This window comes from Lissotriton vulgaris, chromosome 11, assembly GCF_964263255.1.
Source record: "Lissotriton vulgaris chromosome 11, aLisVul1.2, whole genome shotgun sequence".
NCBI lineage: Eukaryota > Metazoa > Chordata > Amphibia > Caudata > Salamandridae > Lissotriton > Lissotriton vulgaris.
Genome location: NC_141699.1, coordinates 874245084 through 874264520, shown reverse-complemented (window position 1 = coordinate 874264520; position 19437 = coordinate 874245084). Strand labels below are relative to the sequence as shown.

Sequence of the window (19437 nt, the reverse complement as noted above, 5' to 3'; positions counted from 1 at the left end):
TGGCTTGTCCAATTCCTCCAGAAGGGACCCCTGGCCATACGATGTATGTTAAAAATGGCCCTTCTGCCATAATGTTTTCCTCATTCTGGGTAAAATATACAAAACAAAGTAACGCGGAATTACAGTGGCCACTTTATGGCTCCTTTAATTCCCAAGTTCTCGACAACCTAGAGGAACAATTAATGAAAAGAAAAACGCACCGCCTATGTTTGAATCTGTCCGATTTTGGAGGAAAGAGATAGAGCAGAGAGCTAGAAAGCAGAAGGCTCAAGAAAGAAAACAAGAACGTATGTCAGTGGCCGACCATGCCAGAGAAAATTTACTAAATCAAATGACAAAATCAGTAGAAATAGCCGATAGGGAGCATAGCCCCCGGAAACAAAAATGCTATCCAGCTCGTGAGGAGAAAGGAAAGGGTCATATGGAAGGGGGAGAAGAAGGTGATTCCTGGCTTGATACCATGCTAGAAAGCCATCCTGCATATGCCCCAATGTACCCTGCCTTGACGCCTCACATCCCGCATGTCCCCCCGCCACAGCCCACTCCTGCCTCCACTGCCCCTCTTACTGTTCTCCACACCATCCCTCCCGATTTTTCCTATGACACCGACCACGCCCGCTAACCTTGTCCTCGCTGCAGGAGTGACAACAAGTCTCCATTCGCCCAACCCCTGTGTCTTAACCCCTACACGCCCTTTTCCTGCTTCCCCGTGGTCTACAGTTAAGCAGGATTTATATAAATTGTTGAATTCCCCCCGAATGGCTTCCTTGCGCTCGGCAGTCAGCTTTTCGTCCCTTCGAGAAAATGACCTACAGAGGCAACAGTGTGAATGTTGGATAAATAACGGGAATATTTATGCCTTTAAAGAAATATGGTCCACCTTTTCCCAGTGGACGATTATGGAACAGACCACCTGGGCTGAATACATGTGTACCCTGGTCATTCAAAGATTTGAGAATGTGCTTATGCAGATACCCACCGGATTAATGAGCCTTAGGCCGCAAATAAAAAGAGGCGATGTTCAGGGAGAGGGTATGTTTGGCGCTATGTCTGCTTTAATGGCTTACCGTGATATGACAGCTTTTCCCAACACCCCTCTAAAAAACCTATGCCAATGAGAGAGGTGGCCCCTGTCTTTGTTAACGCACTTACCGATGCCCAAAATAATGGCCGAGCGGCTGTTGAGGCACACTGGCGCAGGCTTCGGGTTCATGTTCCTTGGAAAGGGTCAGAATTAATGCAGTTAAAAGGACAATTACCAGATCCCCGAAAGAATCCGGCTGCCTTTTACAGAGAATTAGGTCAGATTATATCTGCAGGTACTCTCGTTCATGAGGATATAGATTTACATTTTGGTACAGTTGTCCCCACTGAAATCTGGGACATAATTCGACATACTGACCATGAAGTAGCGTTGGGAGGTAAATGGGCTGACCTAGAGGCTATGGAAGAAGCAAGGGGTAGGAGGGACTAAACCAGAAGCTGCCATCCTGACTTAGCCTGGTAAAATAATAACATTTATGAAAACACTTTTGCCGGAAACTGTCATTAACTGCGATAAAATAAACGCCTGTAGGCAGCGAAAAGATGAGAATGTGGCTGACTTCTTTACCTGTTTTGAGACAGAATACAAGGGACATAGTGGTTTGGATCCCCGGACCCCAGCTTCTGGCCCAGTATTTGTCGATAAGTTTGTCAGCAACTTGCTTCCTGAGATCTCCGCCAGGCTTAAGAAAGTTGAAAGTACGTGGTCTGCCCAAACTATGACTGGTATTTTGGCTATGGCACAATATCATGAGAATAGAGAGAATGAAGATAGAGACAAGGAAAGTAAGAAGGTTAGGGATCTCAAGACTAAGGCACTTCTGCCGCAGGCTTACCCTCCCCGAGGTCCCGATGCCAGCGGGAATTTTTTACCTCAACCCCAAACCCCTCCGAGGGCTCGCCAGTCTACCCCCTCCAGCCTTCAACATACGGGAACCCTCCAAACAGATCAGCGTGCTTATTGTAAGGGGTACGACCATTGGATAGATGAGTGTCCTGTGTTAGCTGAAAACATCCGATCAGGAAAGACTCGGCCTCGCGCTCCCAGGGAGGGGAGGCCGACTAGGGACCATGGCCCACCCTATCCACAGGATAAAGAATGCAGGCCCAGGGATGACGCTCCCATCCGGCATAATTTTTATAAAGATTAGTTAGTCGTTTGGAGACTATTTTTATTCTTTTTGACAACTTACCATTGGGGTAAAACTTTGCAGATCTCTGGATACTGCCACGATACACCAGAGATTGCCTCGGGCGAGGCTGGCACGATACAAGTTGTCAAACCCTATGACTATTGCCACAACGCTAGTGTGGGGCGGAGAACAAGATATACCGCTTCTCGAGAAACACGGCGTTTATGAGGGTTTTCAACACATATCTCTTGGCAAAGTGGTTACAAGTGTCCTATCTATTTTTGATTAAAACTGTTCAGTTTTGGGGAACCGATAGGACAACTATTCCTCTTCCCTCCCTTTGATAAACGCGAGCCTTAATAGGCCTAACCTCATACTGTAGACAGTGGATTTCAATTTTTCTGCCATGGTCAAAGCTCTTCTTGCCCTCACCACAAAAGACATATCAGACAGTTCCTTTCCTTGGACTAGAGAGCATGCGCAGACCTTCCAAGATTTAAAAAAGGCTCAGTGTACTGCTCCAGTCCTTGGTACTCCTGATTATAGCAAACATTTTTTTCTTTTTGTACATGAGACAGACGGCTGTGCATGCGCTGTCTTGACCCAGATGTTCGGAGGTCACCATCGGCCATGTGCCTATTTTTCAGCCACCTTAGATCCTGTTGCAAGGGCTCTCCCAGGATGCCTACGGGCGGCCGCCCTCATGGTCCATCAGAGTGCGGGGATCGTCAGGAACTCTCCCCTGAATCTGATGGTCCCCCATTTTGTAGATACCCCCTTAATAACACCAAGACACAGTACCTGACTAGCGCACGACTCACAGGATATGAACTGACACTCTTTGCCAGCCACATTAACATCAAAAGATGCACTGTACTATACCCCGCCACATTACTCCCACTGGATACTCAGGATGCACGCTTGGACCCACATGACTGCATATTAAGGACAGAAGAAGAGATGAAGGGACGGGTTGACTTACAGGATACCCTGATAGCAGAACCAGAAGGTACACTGTATGTGGACGGATCATGTCTCAGAGGGCCCAATGGTAACACCTCAGCCGCCTACGCCCTCACGACATTAGGGCGAGTAGTAGAAACAGCTCAGATTCCGCAGTGCTCTGCTCAAGCAGCAGAATTAGTGGCCCTCACTAGAGCTTGTGAGTTAAGCAAAGGGATGACATTAATTATTTATACTGACAGCCAATATTCCTTCGGGGTGGCCCACAACTTCGGGAGGTTATGGAAAGAAAGGAATTTTCTTACTTCCCATGGGACCAAGATTCAACATAGCCCCCTAATTCACCAATTGTTAGACTCCCTGACACTCCCCAGAAAGGTGGCCATTATAAAATGTAAGGCCCATAAGAAAGTGACAGATGATGTGGGAAAGGAACATCCAATGAATTGAGGGAGTGACTTCAACTTCACAAACGTATCACAGGGTCAAAGTTGTTGATTCCCAAAGTTTTTCTTTATTCATATATCCAACAAAAATGAAGACAGATTCTTCATTAAATTCCAATATGTTTTGCAAGTCAAAATCAACCGTTAACCAATCATTAAACAGCCCAGATTTCTCAATTGATTCCAAGTTATTGTTCTCTTATTGGTCCACAGTACGCTCAAAACCTCATGTGGATCCACCGTTTAAAGATCCCAAACTGTGCAAAGTAACATCCAATGAATTGAGGGAGCGACTTCAACTTCACAAACGTATCACAGGGTCAAAGTTGTTGATTCCCAAAGTTTTTCTTTATTCATATATCCAACAAAAATGATGACAGATTCTTCATTAAATTCCAATATGTTTTGCAAGTCAAAATCAACCGTTAACCAATCATTAAACAGCCCAGATTTCTCAATTGATTCCAAGTTATTGTTCTCTTATTTCCCACAGTACGCTCAAAACCTCATGTGGATCCACCGTTTAAAGATCCCAAACTGTCCAAAGTAACATCCAATGAATTGAGGGCCGACTTCAACTTCACAAACGTATCACAGGGTCAAAGTTGTTGATTCCCAAAGTTTTTCTTTATTCATATATCCAACAAAAATGATGACAGATTCTTCATTAAATTCCAATATGCTTTGCAAGTCAAAATCAACCGTTAACCAATCATTAAACAGCCCAGATTTCTCAATTGATTCCAAGTTATTGTTCTCTTATTTCCCACAGTACGCTCAAAACCTCATGTGGATCCACCGTTTAAAGATCCCAAACTGTCCAAAGTAACATCCAATGAATTGAGGGAGCGACTTCAACTTCACAAACATATCACAGGGTCAAAGTTGTTGATTCCCAAAGTTTTTCTTTCTTCATATATCCAACAAAAATGATGACAGATTCTTCATTAAATTCCAATATGTTTTGCAAGTCATAATCAACCGTTAACCAATCATTAAACAGCCCAGATTTCTCAATTGATTCCAAGCTATTGTTCTCTTATTGGTCCACAGTACGCTCAAAACCTCATGTGGATCCACCGTTTAAAGATACCAAACTGTCCAAAGTAACATCCAATCAATTGAGGGAGCGACTTCAACTTTACAAACGTATCACAGGGTCAAAGTTGTTGATTCCCAAAGTTTTTCTTTATTCATATATCCAACAAAAATGACGACAGATTCTTCATTAAATTCCAATATGTTTTGCAAGTCAAAATCAACTGTTAACCAATCATTAAACAGCCCAGATTTCTTAATTGATTCCAAGTTATTGTTCTCCTATTGGTCCACAGTACGCTCAAAACCTCATGTGGATCCACCGGTTAAAGATCCCAAACTGTGCAAAGTAACATCCAATGAATTGAGGGAGCGACTTCAACTTCACAAACGTATCACAGGGTCAAAGTTGTTGATTCCCAAAGTTTTTCTTTATTCATATATCCAACAAAAATGACGACAGATTCTTCATTAAATTCCAACATGTTTTGCAAGTCAAAATCAATCGTTAACCAATCATTAAACAGCCCAGATTTCTCAATTGATTCCAAGTTATTGTTCTCTTGTTGGTCCACAGTACGCTCAAAACCTCATGTGGATCCACCGTTTAAAGATCCCAAACTGTCCAAAGTAACATCCAATGAATTGAGGGAGCGACTTAAACTTCACAAACGCATCACAGGGTCAAAGTTGTTGATTCCCAAAGTTTTTCTTTATTCATATATACACCAAGGCAATGCCCTGGCTGACCAGACGGCCATACTAACAGCTCTTAGAAAAAGGGAAGGAATGTATGTAGGAGGTCCCGCTAGGTGGGTGGCAGACGAGGGCATGGTTAAAAACACAGTACAAGGTGTGATTGATATTCAGTCCCATACTACTCCTGAGGAACTAAGGGTGTGGAAGGAGCAATTAGCAAAGGAGGGAATTGATGGTTGTTGGGTCCGTACGACTATGGAAAAACAATGGATGTTACCTGACAGTCACGTGCTACCAGTAGTTACGATGGGCCATGGTCCTACTCACATCAGTGGAAAAGGGATATGTAAACTGTTGGAACCTACATGGTACAACTCTAAAGAACAAGTTACTTACCTTCGGTAACGCTTTTTCTGGTGGATACAGTATCTGCCTGTGGATTCCTCACCTTGTGAATATCCCCCTGCATCAGCAACGTTCGGAAAATTCTTTTGTAGCACGCTGGCGTGGACGACGTCATAGGAGCACGGCATCGCGCGCGGCTCCGACTGACGTCACTGACTCCTTATTAGGCCTACGTCGGCATGATGACATCAGTTCCGCCCTTTTTTACGTGCCTTCGAGGCACCTGGATGGACCAATAACAGTAGATATATACATATGCAATGTACACAGTACATAATATCCAAAATTACAAACATAGTGTGTAGACAATGCATGAAAAACACAATATATATATACATATAAATACGTTTAAATATTGGCATAAACTAAGGTATAGAAGAGTGGACAACGGGGAGGCGGGTGGGCATGTGAGGAATTCACAGGCATATACTGTATCCACCAGAAAAAGCGTTACCGAAGGTAAGTAACTTGTTCTTCTGATGGATACATCTGCCAGTGGATTCCTCACCTTGTAAATAGAGTCCCACAGCAGTCCCCACTCCTGGAGGAGGGTGTCCACTCTCCTATATCAGAAAATCCTGGATGACAGAACACGCAAAGTGGCCGTCCCTCCTCAGTTCGGAATCTAAGCAGTAATGCTTCCCGAAAGTGTGGAGGGAAGCCCAAGTCGCAGCTCTACAAATGTCCTCTACAGGTACACCCCTAGACAAAGCATATGTAGAAGACTTTGCTCAAGTGGAGTGAGCTCTTCTACCCTCTGGAGGCTCCTTACCCGCCAGGGAGTAACAGATCGTGATGCATAGTATAATCCATCTTGAAAGTGTGCGCTTGTGCACAGCTCTTCCTTTTCTGCAGCCAGCAAATCCAACAAAGAGCTGGTCATCCACTCGATAGTCTCTTGTCCTATCAAGATAAAAGCTCACCGCCCTCTTAGGGTCCAGGCGGTGAAGTCTCTCCTCCTACTTGGAAGGGTGAGGGGGAGGATAGAAAGTAGGTAGGGTAATGGACTGTCCTAGATGGAAGGGAGTTACCACCTTAGGCAGAAAAGCAGACCTGGTCCTAAGAACCATTCGTTCAGCATGAATGGTCAAGAATGGGGGCTTTGAACTAAGAGCTTGAAGCTCACTTACCCTCCTTGCCGAGGTAATTGCAACCAGGAAGACCGTCTTAAAAGATAAAAGTTTCATGGGACACTTGTGCAAAGGTTCGAAAGGAGAACCCATCAGAAAAGTAAGCACAAGATTCAAGTCCCATTGAGGCACAATAAAGGGAGAAGGAGGACATTTATTTGTAAGACCCTTCAGAAACCTTAGAACCACAGGAGATTTATACAAGGACGGCTGATCTGGCAGGCAGATAAAAGCCGACAAGGCTGAAAGATAACCTTTGACCGTAGCCACAGCAAACCCTTGCTGAGCCAAAGTAAGTGCAAACTGAAGAATATCAGACAACCGAGCCCTCAAAGAATCAACGGACTTCTCTCCACACCAAGTAACAAATTTAGACCATCTATAAGAATTGATAGATTTGGTGGAATCATGCCTGGCCGATAGAATGACATCCACCACGTCATGTGGGAGAGAAAAGGAATTCAGGTTGCCCCGTTCAATCTCCAAGCATGAAGGTGTAAGGTCTGGAGGTGGGGGTGTAGAACCTGCCCCTCCATCTGAGAGAGGAGATCTGCCCTGAGAGGGAGACGGAGCAGCGGGCATGAGGAGAGGTGGAGAAGATCTGTATACCACACCCTTCTTGGCCAATCCGGGGTGATCAAAATAACTTGGGCCCGGTCTTGGCGAATCTTCCCCAGAACCCGAGGAATCAAGGGTATGGGAGGAAACGCGTAAAGGAGTTGTGAGTCCCAACTCAACTGAAACGCATCCCCCAAGGCTCCCTGCATCGGAAACTGGAGACTGCAGAATGACGGGCAGTGAGCATTCTCGTGAGTGGCGAACAGGTCCACCCGAGGAGTTCCCCACGTCGAAAGACGTGACGAACTACCTATTAATGAAGCCTCCACTCGTGGTCGGCTGAGAACTGCCGACTGAGACTGTCCGCATGCACGTTCAGAACTCCGGCCAGATGATTTGCCATCCGAGAAATCTGATGATCCTGAACCCAGGACCAGAGAGGCAGAGCCTCTCTGCAGAGACACTGCGACCCTACTCTTCCCTGCTTGTTGACATACTACATCGCGGTGGTGTTGTCTGTCAGGACCTGAACCGACTGACCGCGAAGGGAAGGGAGGAAGGCCTTGAGCGCTAGACGTATCGCCCGCAAGTCTAGATGGTTGATGTGAAGCAACCTTTCCTCTAGAGACCAAAGACCCTTGATCTCCAGATCCCCCAGATGAGCACCCCACCCTAGAGTGGATGCATCCGTTATCACCGTGGCCACCGATGGAGGTATTTGGAAAGGCTTTCCTTGAGACAGATTGCCCTCCACACTCCACCAAGACAGATCCACTGCAGTTTCTCTGGAGATCCTGATCGACTCCCTGAGATCTCCGTTGTGTTGGTACCACTGCCTGCGGAGGCACCACTGGAGTGCCCTCATATGCCAGCGTGCATGGTTGACCAGCAGAATGCAGGAAGCCATCAGACCGAGCAGACGAAGGACCTTCAAGACTGGAACGACCGCTCCATTGTGAAATAAAGGAATCATTTCCTGTATGTCGCGAATCCGTTGTGGAGGAGGGAATGCCCGACATACAGTTGTATCCAGTACCGCACCAATAAACAGGTTGTGCTGGGAGGGCACCAGGTGTGATTTGGGTATATTTATCGAAAACCCAATCTGTACAACAACTGAGTTATGACTTGCAGATGATGGAGCACTTTCTCTGGAGATTCCGCCTTGATTAGCCAATCGTCCAGATAAGGGAATACTGGAATCCCTGACCTTCTGAGATGTGCCGCCACCACAGCCATCACCTTGGTAAAGACTCGAAGCGCAGTAGTAAGACCAAACGGAAGGACCACAAACTGGTAATGCTGCGATCCCACCGTAAAACGGAGATACTTCCTGTGCGACTTCAGGATTGGGATGTGAAAATATGCATCCTGCAAGTCGATCGACACCATCCAGTCTTCTTCCAGCAGCGCTTGAAGAACCTTCGCAAGGGTGAGCATCTTGAACTTCTCCTACGTCAGGTAAAGGTTCAACATCCTGAGATCCAGGATTGGACGAAGTCTGCCATCCTTCTTGGGGATCAGGAAATACTAGGAGTAGCATCCCTGACTCCTTTCTTGCTCCGGAACTACCTCTATCGCACCCTTTCTCAACAATACCAGGACTTCCTCCTGCAGAAGTAGCAGGTGGTCCTCCGAGCAAAAACCTTGGCAAGGAGGGTAATTCGGAGGGTATTCCCGAAAGGGAAGAGCATACCCATTCTCCACGAGATTGAGAACCCAAAGATCCGAAGTGACCAATTCCCAATCTCGTAGAAAATAGGTAAGCCGACCCCCTACAGGACCCGCATGATCCGGAATGGCGGATCTAGGGCTGCTTTGCTGTAGTAGGAGGGGGGTGAGTAGAGGAAGAGGAAGAGGAGGAGGAGATCTGACGTTAGAGGACGACCTCTTTGTTTTCCCCTGTAAGATTTATACAACGGATTTTGTTGCTGCTGCTGTTGCTGTGATTGCTTCTAGGGATGAAAAGAAGATCTTCCAAAGCCCCTATATCTTTTGCCCACAGATCCTCTAGTTTGCAAACCTAAAGATCTGGCTGTAGCCCTGCTGTCCTTGAACCTCTCCAATGCAGCATCAGCTTTTTTACCGAAAAGGCCTGAGCCATCAAAGGGCAAATCCATTAAAGCAGCCTGAACATCCGCAGAGAACTCGGAAGTCTTCAGCCTGGCAGCTCTTCAGGTGGGAATCGAAGATCCCATGAATCTAGCCACCGAATCCGCTGTGTCCATACCACTCTGTATGACCTGCCGAGCAGCAGCCTGCGTGTCAGAAACCACTTCATTAAAATTATTTCTGTCCTCAGGAAGGTTAGGAGACAGCTGTTTAACAGTATCCATCAAAGCATGGATATATCAACCCAGCAAACAAGTGGCATTTGTAGATTTTAGGGCCATACTGCCTGACGAAAACACTTTTTTTGCATTTTGGTCCTGCTTTTTGGAATCCTTATCACCAGGTAGCTGGGGAAAAGCACCTGCACATCTTTTAGAGCAGGCAGCTTGTACTACCAAACTCTCTGGTAAGGGATGAGTAGACAAAAATTCAGGGTCACCAGGAGCCACTCTATAACGCCTTGCAACGGCCTTAGAAACTACAGGAGCCGTAAGTGGTCTATTCCATGCCTCCAAGATGGGATCCGTTGGAGCCTCAGTAAAAGGAAGTATAGGCTCAACCACAGATGAAGGAGAATGGAGGACTTCAGTCAGAATGTTTGACTTATACTCAATAGATGGCAAAGTCAAATTCAACAGATCTGCAGCCTTTTTAATTACCACATGGTAGGGAGCCACATCTTTAGAAGGAGCATCAGACACCGTGGCCAACTCCCAATCAAAATAATCCTCCTGATCTTGAAGCTCACCTTCTTCAATTTCAGCTTCCCCATAACTCTTCTCCTCCAAAAGGCGCTGCGCTTTACGCCTCGACCACTCCATTGAAATCGACGTCGTCGGATCCGGTAACGACTCCGAAGGAGCCGGAGCCGGCATCGAAGGTGGAGCTGGAGCTGGCATCGAATGTGGAGCTGGAGCCGGCGTCGAACATGGAGCTGGAACTGGCGTCGTACATCGAGTTGGATCTCGAGGTGGTTCCGGAGCCGGTGAAGCCGTAAACGGCGTTGATGACTTCAGCGGCGCCGAGAGATGCCAAGGTGGAGCCGGAGCTGGCATAAACGGCAAGAATGGCGCCGGAGCATAGGCTTGGGAATCCCCCAAATTGTATGCCAATGGATCCATGGGACCAGCCGGTGCTCCAGAGGGGTACATGGCTCGGCTCTCGCATAAACACCATACATGGCTTTTTTAAAATGCAAAGGGTCCTGTCCTGGACCCGGAAAAGGAGGGTACGAACTCACTGGCTGCTCCTGGGGAGGCTGCACCGGAATCGACTCCTCTTGTTCCTCGGGTTGGTGAACCGGGGTCGTGGAACTCTGAGCAACAGGAACTTCTTCTTCCTCATGTCCCGAAGACTGAGACGGATCCGGAGACGGATTCGACACCGGAGCCGGTGAATGCTCCCGTGACTCCAAAGGCGAGGCCTCACCTACAGGATTCTGAACTGGAGAGGGAGATACCATGTCTTTACGATACCTTCTAGAAGACGACTTCATTTTTGAATCCGACTCCTTATCGGAATGATGCCTTGAACTATGCTTCCTTCTCTTATGCTTTTTCTTAGATGATCTGGAAGCATGTCCCGAAGTCGACTTCGAAGCCGACCTCGACCGGGACCTCGACCTTGACTTCGGGCGTCTCGATCTTGACCTCAAAATCTTCCGGGCATCCTTACCCTTCAATTTGGCAACAAGAAGTTTTGCCTCACGTTCCCGAAGAGCCTTTGGGTTCATCTTCAAACAGGATCGACAACCCTGGACGTCGTGATCTGAACCCAGACACCATAGACAGTCACCATGCGGATCTGTAATGGACATCATCTTTCCGCATGAATCACACGGCTTAAACCCAGTCTTCTTCGACGACATCACGACAGAAGACAGCAACACCGAAGAGATACAGAAAACTCACAATAGTAACAAAGTTACCATCAACCCAACAGAAGATCCCTCGAAACCGTTAGCGTCGATGACGCGGAAAAAAGTGAACTGATGTCATCACGCCGACGTAGGCCTAATAAGGAGTCAGTGACGTAAGTCGGAGTTGAGGGCGATGCTGTGCTCCTATGATGTTGTCCACGCCGGAGTGCTGCAAATTAATTTTCCGAACGTTGCTGACGCAGGGGGGATATTCACAAGGTGAGGAATCCACTGGCAGATGTATCCATCAGAAATACCAGCATATGCTGACAAGCTGGTTAAAACATGCATGATATGTCTAATGTATAACTAGGAAAAGGCACAGTTACTCCTAAGGGAGGATTCTCTCCTCCTACCTTCCCTTTTGAAGTCCTCCAAATGGATTACATCCAGATAGACCGATGTAACAATTTAAATATGTCCTAGTGGTGGTCTGTACCTTCAGCCGATGGGTGGAGGCCTACCCCGTCAAAGACTGCACTGCTATCACTGCCGCCAAAGTACTATTAAAAGAGTACCTCCCACGATTCGGTTTGCCCCGCTTGGTCTGGAGTGACAATGGGACACACTTTACAGCCCAAATTATGGAATATGTCTGTACAGCATTGGGTATAAAACAAACATTTCACGCAACTAACCACCCCCAGTCAGCAGGTCTAGTGGAGATGTACAATGGCATCCTATAAACTAAAATGGCCAAGTTATCCAACCTGGTGACTGGGTCCTGATCCGGAATTTTCAATGGACTAAGAGCCTCGAGCCCCGCTGAACACAACCCCGTCAGGTGTTACTAGCCACCCGTACCGCCATGAAAGTAGAAGGTCGGAAGAATTGGGTGCATTCATCGCACTGCAGGCGTGTGCCTCTGCCCCTTCCCTATGATCAGTGGGTGAAGGAAGGACTAGGAGAAACAGAAACAGTCCAGACGTTTGTCCCATTCAGCGATGCCAGACTGCATTCTACATCTACGGAAGCAGAGAGTGACAGCATACTGAAAGGAAGGGTGGAACTCTCCCTTAACTCTGCTCAACACCAAGAACAATTGTTTCCCGACCATACTGTTCCTTCTTCTGACCGATACAACTTGCGCCCCCGAGGGAAGGCTTGCCCTTGACTTCGCCAAGTACCTATAGGCTGTAAGGCTGTGATCTTCCCCGGCTGAGAGTAGTGCTGGTGTGTCAGACTAAGGTAAGCCATAAGGGCCCTTGGCACCTGCGCCCAGTGAAGCAACCACCAATCACAGACAGCCACTAGAGATCCCTGACTTAGCACAATGGCCGCCGTCCAAAACACCCGAATCCAGAAACAAGATGTCAGCCTCCGACATAGTTAATGCTTCATGGTCACTGTGGTGATGCTGTTTGTCTCCCTCATCCTGTCTATCCTTGGTTGGCTGTTACTAATCTACCATCCTGTTACATCACCAACTCCTACCCCGACTCCTGCAGAACACCAGTATTACACGTTACCAGCCCACGAGTTACCCCGCCGTGCAGAATTCTTCAACAACACCTTCATCCAAATGTTGCATCATCACCAGCTGATCATGAACACTTCCAACTGCTGGGTGTGTGGACTGATGCCGCATTCCATGATACACCCTGTCCCATTCTTTCCCTACCCCTTTTCCATCTCTGGGTCTTGTCTTGCATAGTGGATGTTGATGCAGGAGGCCTACACTGTCAATGGTACTTCCATGTCTGCCCTTGGAACATTTCCGGATGACTTCTGGCGGAACAGATCCGGCCATGCCAATGCTCCTTTTTGCCTGACCAGCTCATCCACAACGCTACTATCACCAGATGAACTTGGTGAGATGGTAGTATTCAACTCAACTAATCGACAAACATTTTCCAGATTCCACACAAGAAGGATACTGCCTGATGAACGAGACACTGATTATGTCAAAAATGTGCAAGGCTGTGTCTGCATTCATAGCCTAGGGACTAAGAAAGTTGGTACCAGTACGTGTGATATCACAAAAACCTTAAACTCTACATCTCCTCCGAAGCTGGTGGCATCCCCCAACACCTATTTCATCTGTGGCACTGCCGCCTACACTTGGCTCCCCCGTAACTGGTCTGGTACCTGCTATCTGGCCTTCCTCCTTCCACCAACGTATTCCACCCATGAAGGTTACCACCTGTCAATGAAGGGCGCTCTGCGCCGCTCACGTAGGGGCGTCATATCAGCCGAGGATACAGCAGGCCAGGAAACCGGGGACTTCTTTAAAGGTTTCCTTCCTTTCTGGGGCCCCATGCCCAACAGTCGGGCTGTACGAGGACTGACCAGGGTCCTTGAAGCCACCATCACAGTAACAGCTGGTGCCCTCTCCAACATCACTGCAGAGCTGCGGGCGGACCGCCTCATAATGCTTCAGAACAGAATGGTCTTAGATATCATCCTTGCCGATCGTGGTGGTGTGTGTAAATTGATCGGTTCCAGCTCCTGCGTGTACATCCCAGACAACACACCTACAGTGTACGATGCCATCCAACGTCTGCATCACCTTTCTTCCAACATTCATCTGGATTAAGGCAACTGGTCCCTCACAGGCTGGATATGGGGCCTCCTTTTCCAGTGGGGGTGAAAGATCCTCATCTGCCTTGCCTTGGAAGTAACTGTTCTGGTCTCCTTCTGTTTGTGCTTTCAGTGTCTGCCAGTGCTCTGTACAATGTGTGTCCAGACCATCAAGCCTCCACCCTCTAACATTCACAACACCAATATGATGATGATGCTCCAACAAGAAACCAATGGCCTTATGAACATTGACATTTCTTAAAGTATTTGCCACTCAATGGCAAAAGGAGGGTCTGAGGAAAAGTGTTCTTCTGATCGGCATAATTTGTACTGGGACTCCATTGCTTTTTCATTGCCATCTCGTGTCAAACACTTCCACACAACCCACCTGGTCGTTTCTGCTGATGCCTGAGGAAAAACTAACTAACACGACAACAGCCATCTTGCAGCCTGCATTTCTGCCCAGGAACTGTCGCACACCCAACACCGCTGTTCTTTGCAGTTCAACTGAAAGCCACAAGCCACTCACACCCTGAGTAAATGATTTGTTTCCCATCTCCTGCTCCCTGCCTGGTAAACATCCTTGACACCGTGATCAGGTTATCTGGACAATGGTCTGACTGCTGAGCCTTGATCAGGGTGATTAAACAATGACTTGAAAGACCGGGCTTTGATCAAGGTGATTGAACAAAGACCTAAAAGACTGAGCCTTGATCAAGCCAAGTGAACAATGATTTGTGTACCAAGCCTTGACCAGGTCACCATCTACAAACGTCGTCTGGTTATCAACTGCAAACACTGCCCTGATTGAACAATGAACTAACAGCCAAAAGACTGGAATGAAAAAGTATAAAAGGATTGTAAGCTGCGGTGTAAAGCAGCAGCCTCCTCTATCTTGTTTCTGACGAGCTTGGGACTCTGTTCCATAGTCCGGGCTATTTGAATAAATCTGGGTTCCTCCTGCAGACGAAGGCTCCTGTGTCTCCTTTTACTACATATGAAGGGTACGGAAGGCTTGGGCGATTCCCCCGCCGCCAAGACCCAGTTAGTGGGTTATTCCGGTTCTTCACCGGTTCTTCAGCTGGCAATCGGATCCCCTGGCAGCGCGGACGGACGTGTTCCTTCAGGCCTGGCGGGGCAAGACTGGTTACGCCTTTTCCCCCTTTCACCATGCTAATGAGAGTCTCTGCACAAGTTCGACGTCAGAAAGCAGACGTGGTGTTAAGTTTGCCAATCTGGAGGTCTCAAGTTTGGTTTCAGGTTCTTCTGGAACTTTCTTGGGATTCTCCAATCCCTCTCCCCCATTTCCAACTCTCCTGCTCAGTCCAGAAGGAGCCCCTAACCCGCTCATCGCTCAAGGCTCTCTAGCACTGATGGCGTGGCAGATTACAGGGGACGATTGGCAGTCCTAGGCCTTTCGGGAGCGGCTGAAAAATTCTCTAAGGCCTGGGCCGATAGTACCGTCAACCGATACCATTCTTCCTGGCGTTGGTGATATCGTTGGTGTTTGCGATGGAGTCTCAATCCTGTGGCAACAGATGTGACCTCCATTCTGAATTTCTTAGCCACCCTGGTAGAGGAGGGCCCATGCTTATAGAACCATTAATACCTTTCGTTCGGCCATCTCAGCGGGCCATACCATGGTGGATGGATCTCCGATGGGGGAACACCCCCTAGTTTTTCGCTTTCTTCGAGAATTCGCCTTTCTCTTCTTCCCGAGCCCGGTTATTCGCAGCTCTGGTACGTTAACCAGGTTTTGAATTTGTTTTTGTCCTGGCAACCAAACAGATACCTTTCTAGGAAGGAGCTTTCGGCAAAATTGGCCATGCTCCTTTGCCTTATATCCTGCAGACGGGTTTCCGATGTCTGAGCCCTGGACATTTCGTGCAGGATATTCTCCCCTACGTAAGTTACCTTCACAATTCGTCCGCGTACGAAATGTGGGACGAAGTTCATCTCTTATCCTGCTTTTCCTGATTATACAAAGCTATGTGTGGTATCTTGTCTTAAGGCATACGAGGAAATGTAGGAGGAGTTCCGTCCTCCAGGAGAGCGCCAGTTGCTTATTGCGCCCCGGAAACCACGTAAGGCGGTTTCTTCTCCCACTATCGCCCGTTGGGTAATGCAGAAATTTGGCATCGACCTTCAGTGCACATTCTGATATAGGAGCCATGGCCTCTAAAGCTTTAACCCTGGGAGCACGACTGGAAGACATTCTGAACGCAGCAGACTGGTCTTCTGACTCGACCTTTAAAAGGTTTTATTTCAAACTGGTTATTGTCATGGCTCACTTGGTGGTGAACAAGCTTTAAACTAGCATAATCCTCACCTCCGGTCCTGACATAGAATGAACAATTTCCTAGCTATCGTAACGGAAAGTTTCAATTCTATTAAGGACTCGGAGGCGAGGATTATCCCACCCAGGGTACAAAGTTCTGTTTAGTACTTTCCTACCCTCGTTCTGGGGTAAGTAAGATGGTTCACTATCTTGTATACAATGAGAAGTAAAGTTCATATGCAAATGGTGTGTGGTTTCACCTACAAGCTAATCCTTAGCCACTACTGCCGCTGACATTATACCTTACTTTTACAGGCGAGTCTGGTAAACAAGATTCGGGAGGCCTCTTGGCTGGCTGACCTTCAGCGACGAAAGAGGGGGAATGGATAGTGACAGAAGACTACCATAACCCCGGAGCCCTGTGATTGGTGCAGAAGAAGAGGGGACTCTCTACCCATGGGTACTCTGTCATTTTGTTCTGTTTATTCCCAATGTTTTATGGGAATAGTAGTTTGTTTAATTTGACTTTGAATGGCTGCTATTCAATAAAGTGGAGGCAGAATAGCATAATCCTCGCCTCCGAGTCCTTAATAGAATTGAAACTTTCTGTTTTGATAGCTAGGAAATTTTTCATTCCAAGAGATGCCACCCAGAGAAGCCCCGGGAGGATTCAACTGGAGCTTCAGTACACACAGGCAGAGACGACTCCTACCTTAGACTCCCTTTGATGAGGGAAACGTGACCCCAGCCAGACTAGCTGTTTCGCTGATTTTTATGACCGAATATCAGGACCAAAATTGCATGGAAAAAATGTTGAGACCATAATATTGAAAAAGTAGGTGCATATAGGTAAATTTCGGTTAAGTACTTTGACTTCACATCTACATACCTTCACGAAATATATAGATCATCAAGGTATATATATGTGGAGTTTAGTATAGAAGAAGTTTGCTTACTTATAGAGCCTTACCTTCAAAACGATATTATGGTCGTCAATATTTTTGCCATAATATTTTGGTTCCACAATGTTTTTGTACTCTACAGTCTGGTGTAAAACCACGCAGTCACCTGTAAGTTTAACATAGGCTGTTTTCATTACACACATTCTGAGATATTATCTTTATATTTGTAATTACCTAGATGCTAAGGGTGACTTAATCTGTGATTGAATAACCGATTTCTTTTTCAAATTGATTCATTACTTACCAATTATCTGTATACCAGCAGCATATGGAATGTGGTGTTGGAATGGTAAAGGCCACTGTATGGTAATGGATGTGCACCCCTGTCCTGACTGCCCGACTGTACTGATGGGTGGTTCCCCGATTTCTGTTGTAATCGGCAAACATGGATCATGCGTATATTGAAAATGACATAAATCTGTCTCATGGATTGCGGTCTAGTTGGATCGGAAGGGGCTCCCAAAGTGCTACCCTCAAAATGGTGGAAGGCTACTGCATTCACCAGCAGTTAAGCAGCACAATGGTGGCAACATACATGTGTAGTGATCAGTAGGAGTGAACAGGTCTTTTTCAACCTATACCACTGGAATGAGGCCAATAGGTTCACTCACTTTTAAAGTTCCATTGCTGTGTGCTTAACTCACCCATGGCCTACATCTGATTGATTTGAATTGCTGCACAACACAGAGGTAGGGTACCTGTGCTGGACGTATGTGTGCCTGAGAAGGGTACAATATAGGGATAATGTAATACTGAATATATGGTGAATGCATGTGCTGGATGTACCTCTGCCTACAAGTGGTGCAGTACCTGATGATGATGTGCTGTGCAGTGCATCCAGGACAGTGCTTAATTTGCAAAAATAATAAGTGCCAGGGTCCTCCCTGGGCCACTTATTTAGAAAAAGAAATTGCACCGGGCATAGTGCTCTATAATCAACTGTGTAGCAGTTATACCATAGATATTTGATCAATTATACAACCAATACTACTATAGTACAAAAATATATCTTTTTTATTTCTTTTCTTTTTTACTTCTTATAAATTATTTCAAATATTTTAAAGACATAGACATACATACATGTAATCAATGATTATTTCCATAGAATACACATCCTAAATCCTTCTCTGTACATATATAAACTATAAATTACTGTAAGGTGTGGTAAACCTATGAGGTACAAATGTCTTTAGTTCGTACACAAAAACAGTCACAGTTATTACAATATATCTAAATGATGTTCAATTGGATACATGAGGTATGTCCATTTCAGATAGACTGATCACAGTTGTAAATCATCCGACACGATATCTGTACTGATTTTGAAATTACACTGGTTACAGATCTTTATTGTCACCAACGCGTTTCGGCTGGAAGCCTTCCTCAGGGTGTTCACACCAGTGGTTTACTAAAATAGAAAAAGATTTTGCTTCAATTTATTTCTATGGTGCAACTGCAAATTACAATAACAACATTGACATGTCTCACAAGAGACTATCAACCCCCCCCCCCCCTTATATACAGGGTCAGTAAGCTCAAAGGTTCCAGTTTTGCTATATAATGCATCCATGTCCATTAGTACAGAAATTTGTGAACATATAACAAACTATCGCACCACAAGAGTGATGTTATTTATCCAAGAGTTTGATGCCACATGGATGAAAATCCTATCTTCGCTTCTTTCATATTGGTATAAATCCATAACAAAAATGTCAATGAACAGCATGACATAAATGCTAATTTTATAAACTAGATGTAAGTCCTAACTCATACTTTCAAGCATCTCTTCAAGGTTGCTAGCAAGTTGACAGTATTAAGCGATCTTATTTCCATTGGTTGATATCTCTGTCTCTTTTTTAGAGAATATTAAGGTTCATTAGGAAACAAAGGAGCATATCTCTATCTATAGATATATTCATTGTTATTGTCTAATAGAACCCTATACCATAATGCCAGTATTTACATACACATGGTGGCATTTAATATCCTCTTACTAAATGCCACCATGTGTATGTAAATTTTCATCCATGTGGCATCAAACTCTTGGATAAATAATATCACTCTTGTGGTGCGATAGTAGTCTGTATGTTATGTGTACACACATTTCTGTACTAATGGACATGGATGCATTATATAGAGAAACTGTAACCTTTGAGCCTTGCTGACCCAGTAAATAAGGGGGGGGGGGGATTTGATAGTCTCTTGTGAGACATGTCAATGTTGTTATTGTA

General features: G+C 46.1%; 1 protein-coding gene and 1 pseudogene across 1 annotated transcript in view; one reads left to right on the top strand and one right to left on the bottom strand.

Annotated features, from left to right (window-relative positions):
* CROCC2 (ciliary rootlet coiled-coil, rootletin family member 2) overlaps window positions 1–19437 on the bottom strand; it is a 1620686-nt gene that overhangs the window by 322267 nt on the left and 1278982 nt on the right. The gene's annotated exons all lie outside the window — the stretch shown is intronic.
* LOC147683633 (uncharacterized) lies at window positions 12720–19086 on the top strand (annotated as a pseudogene).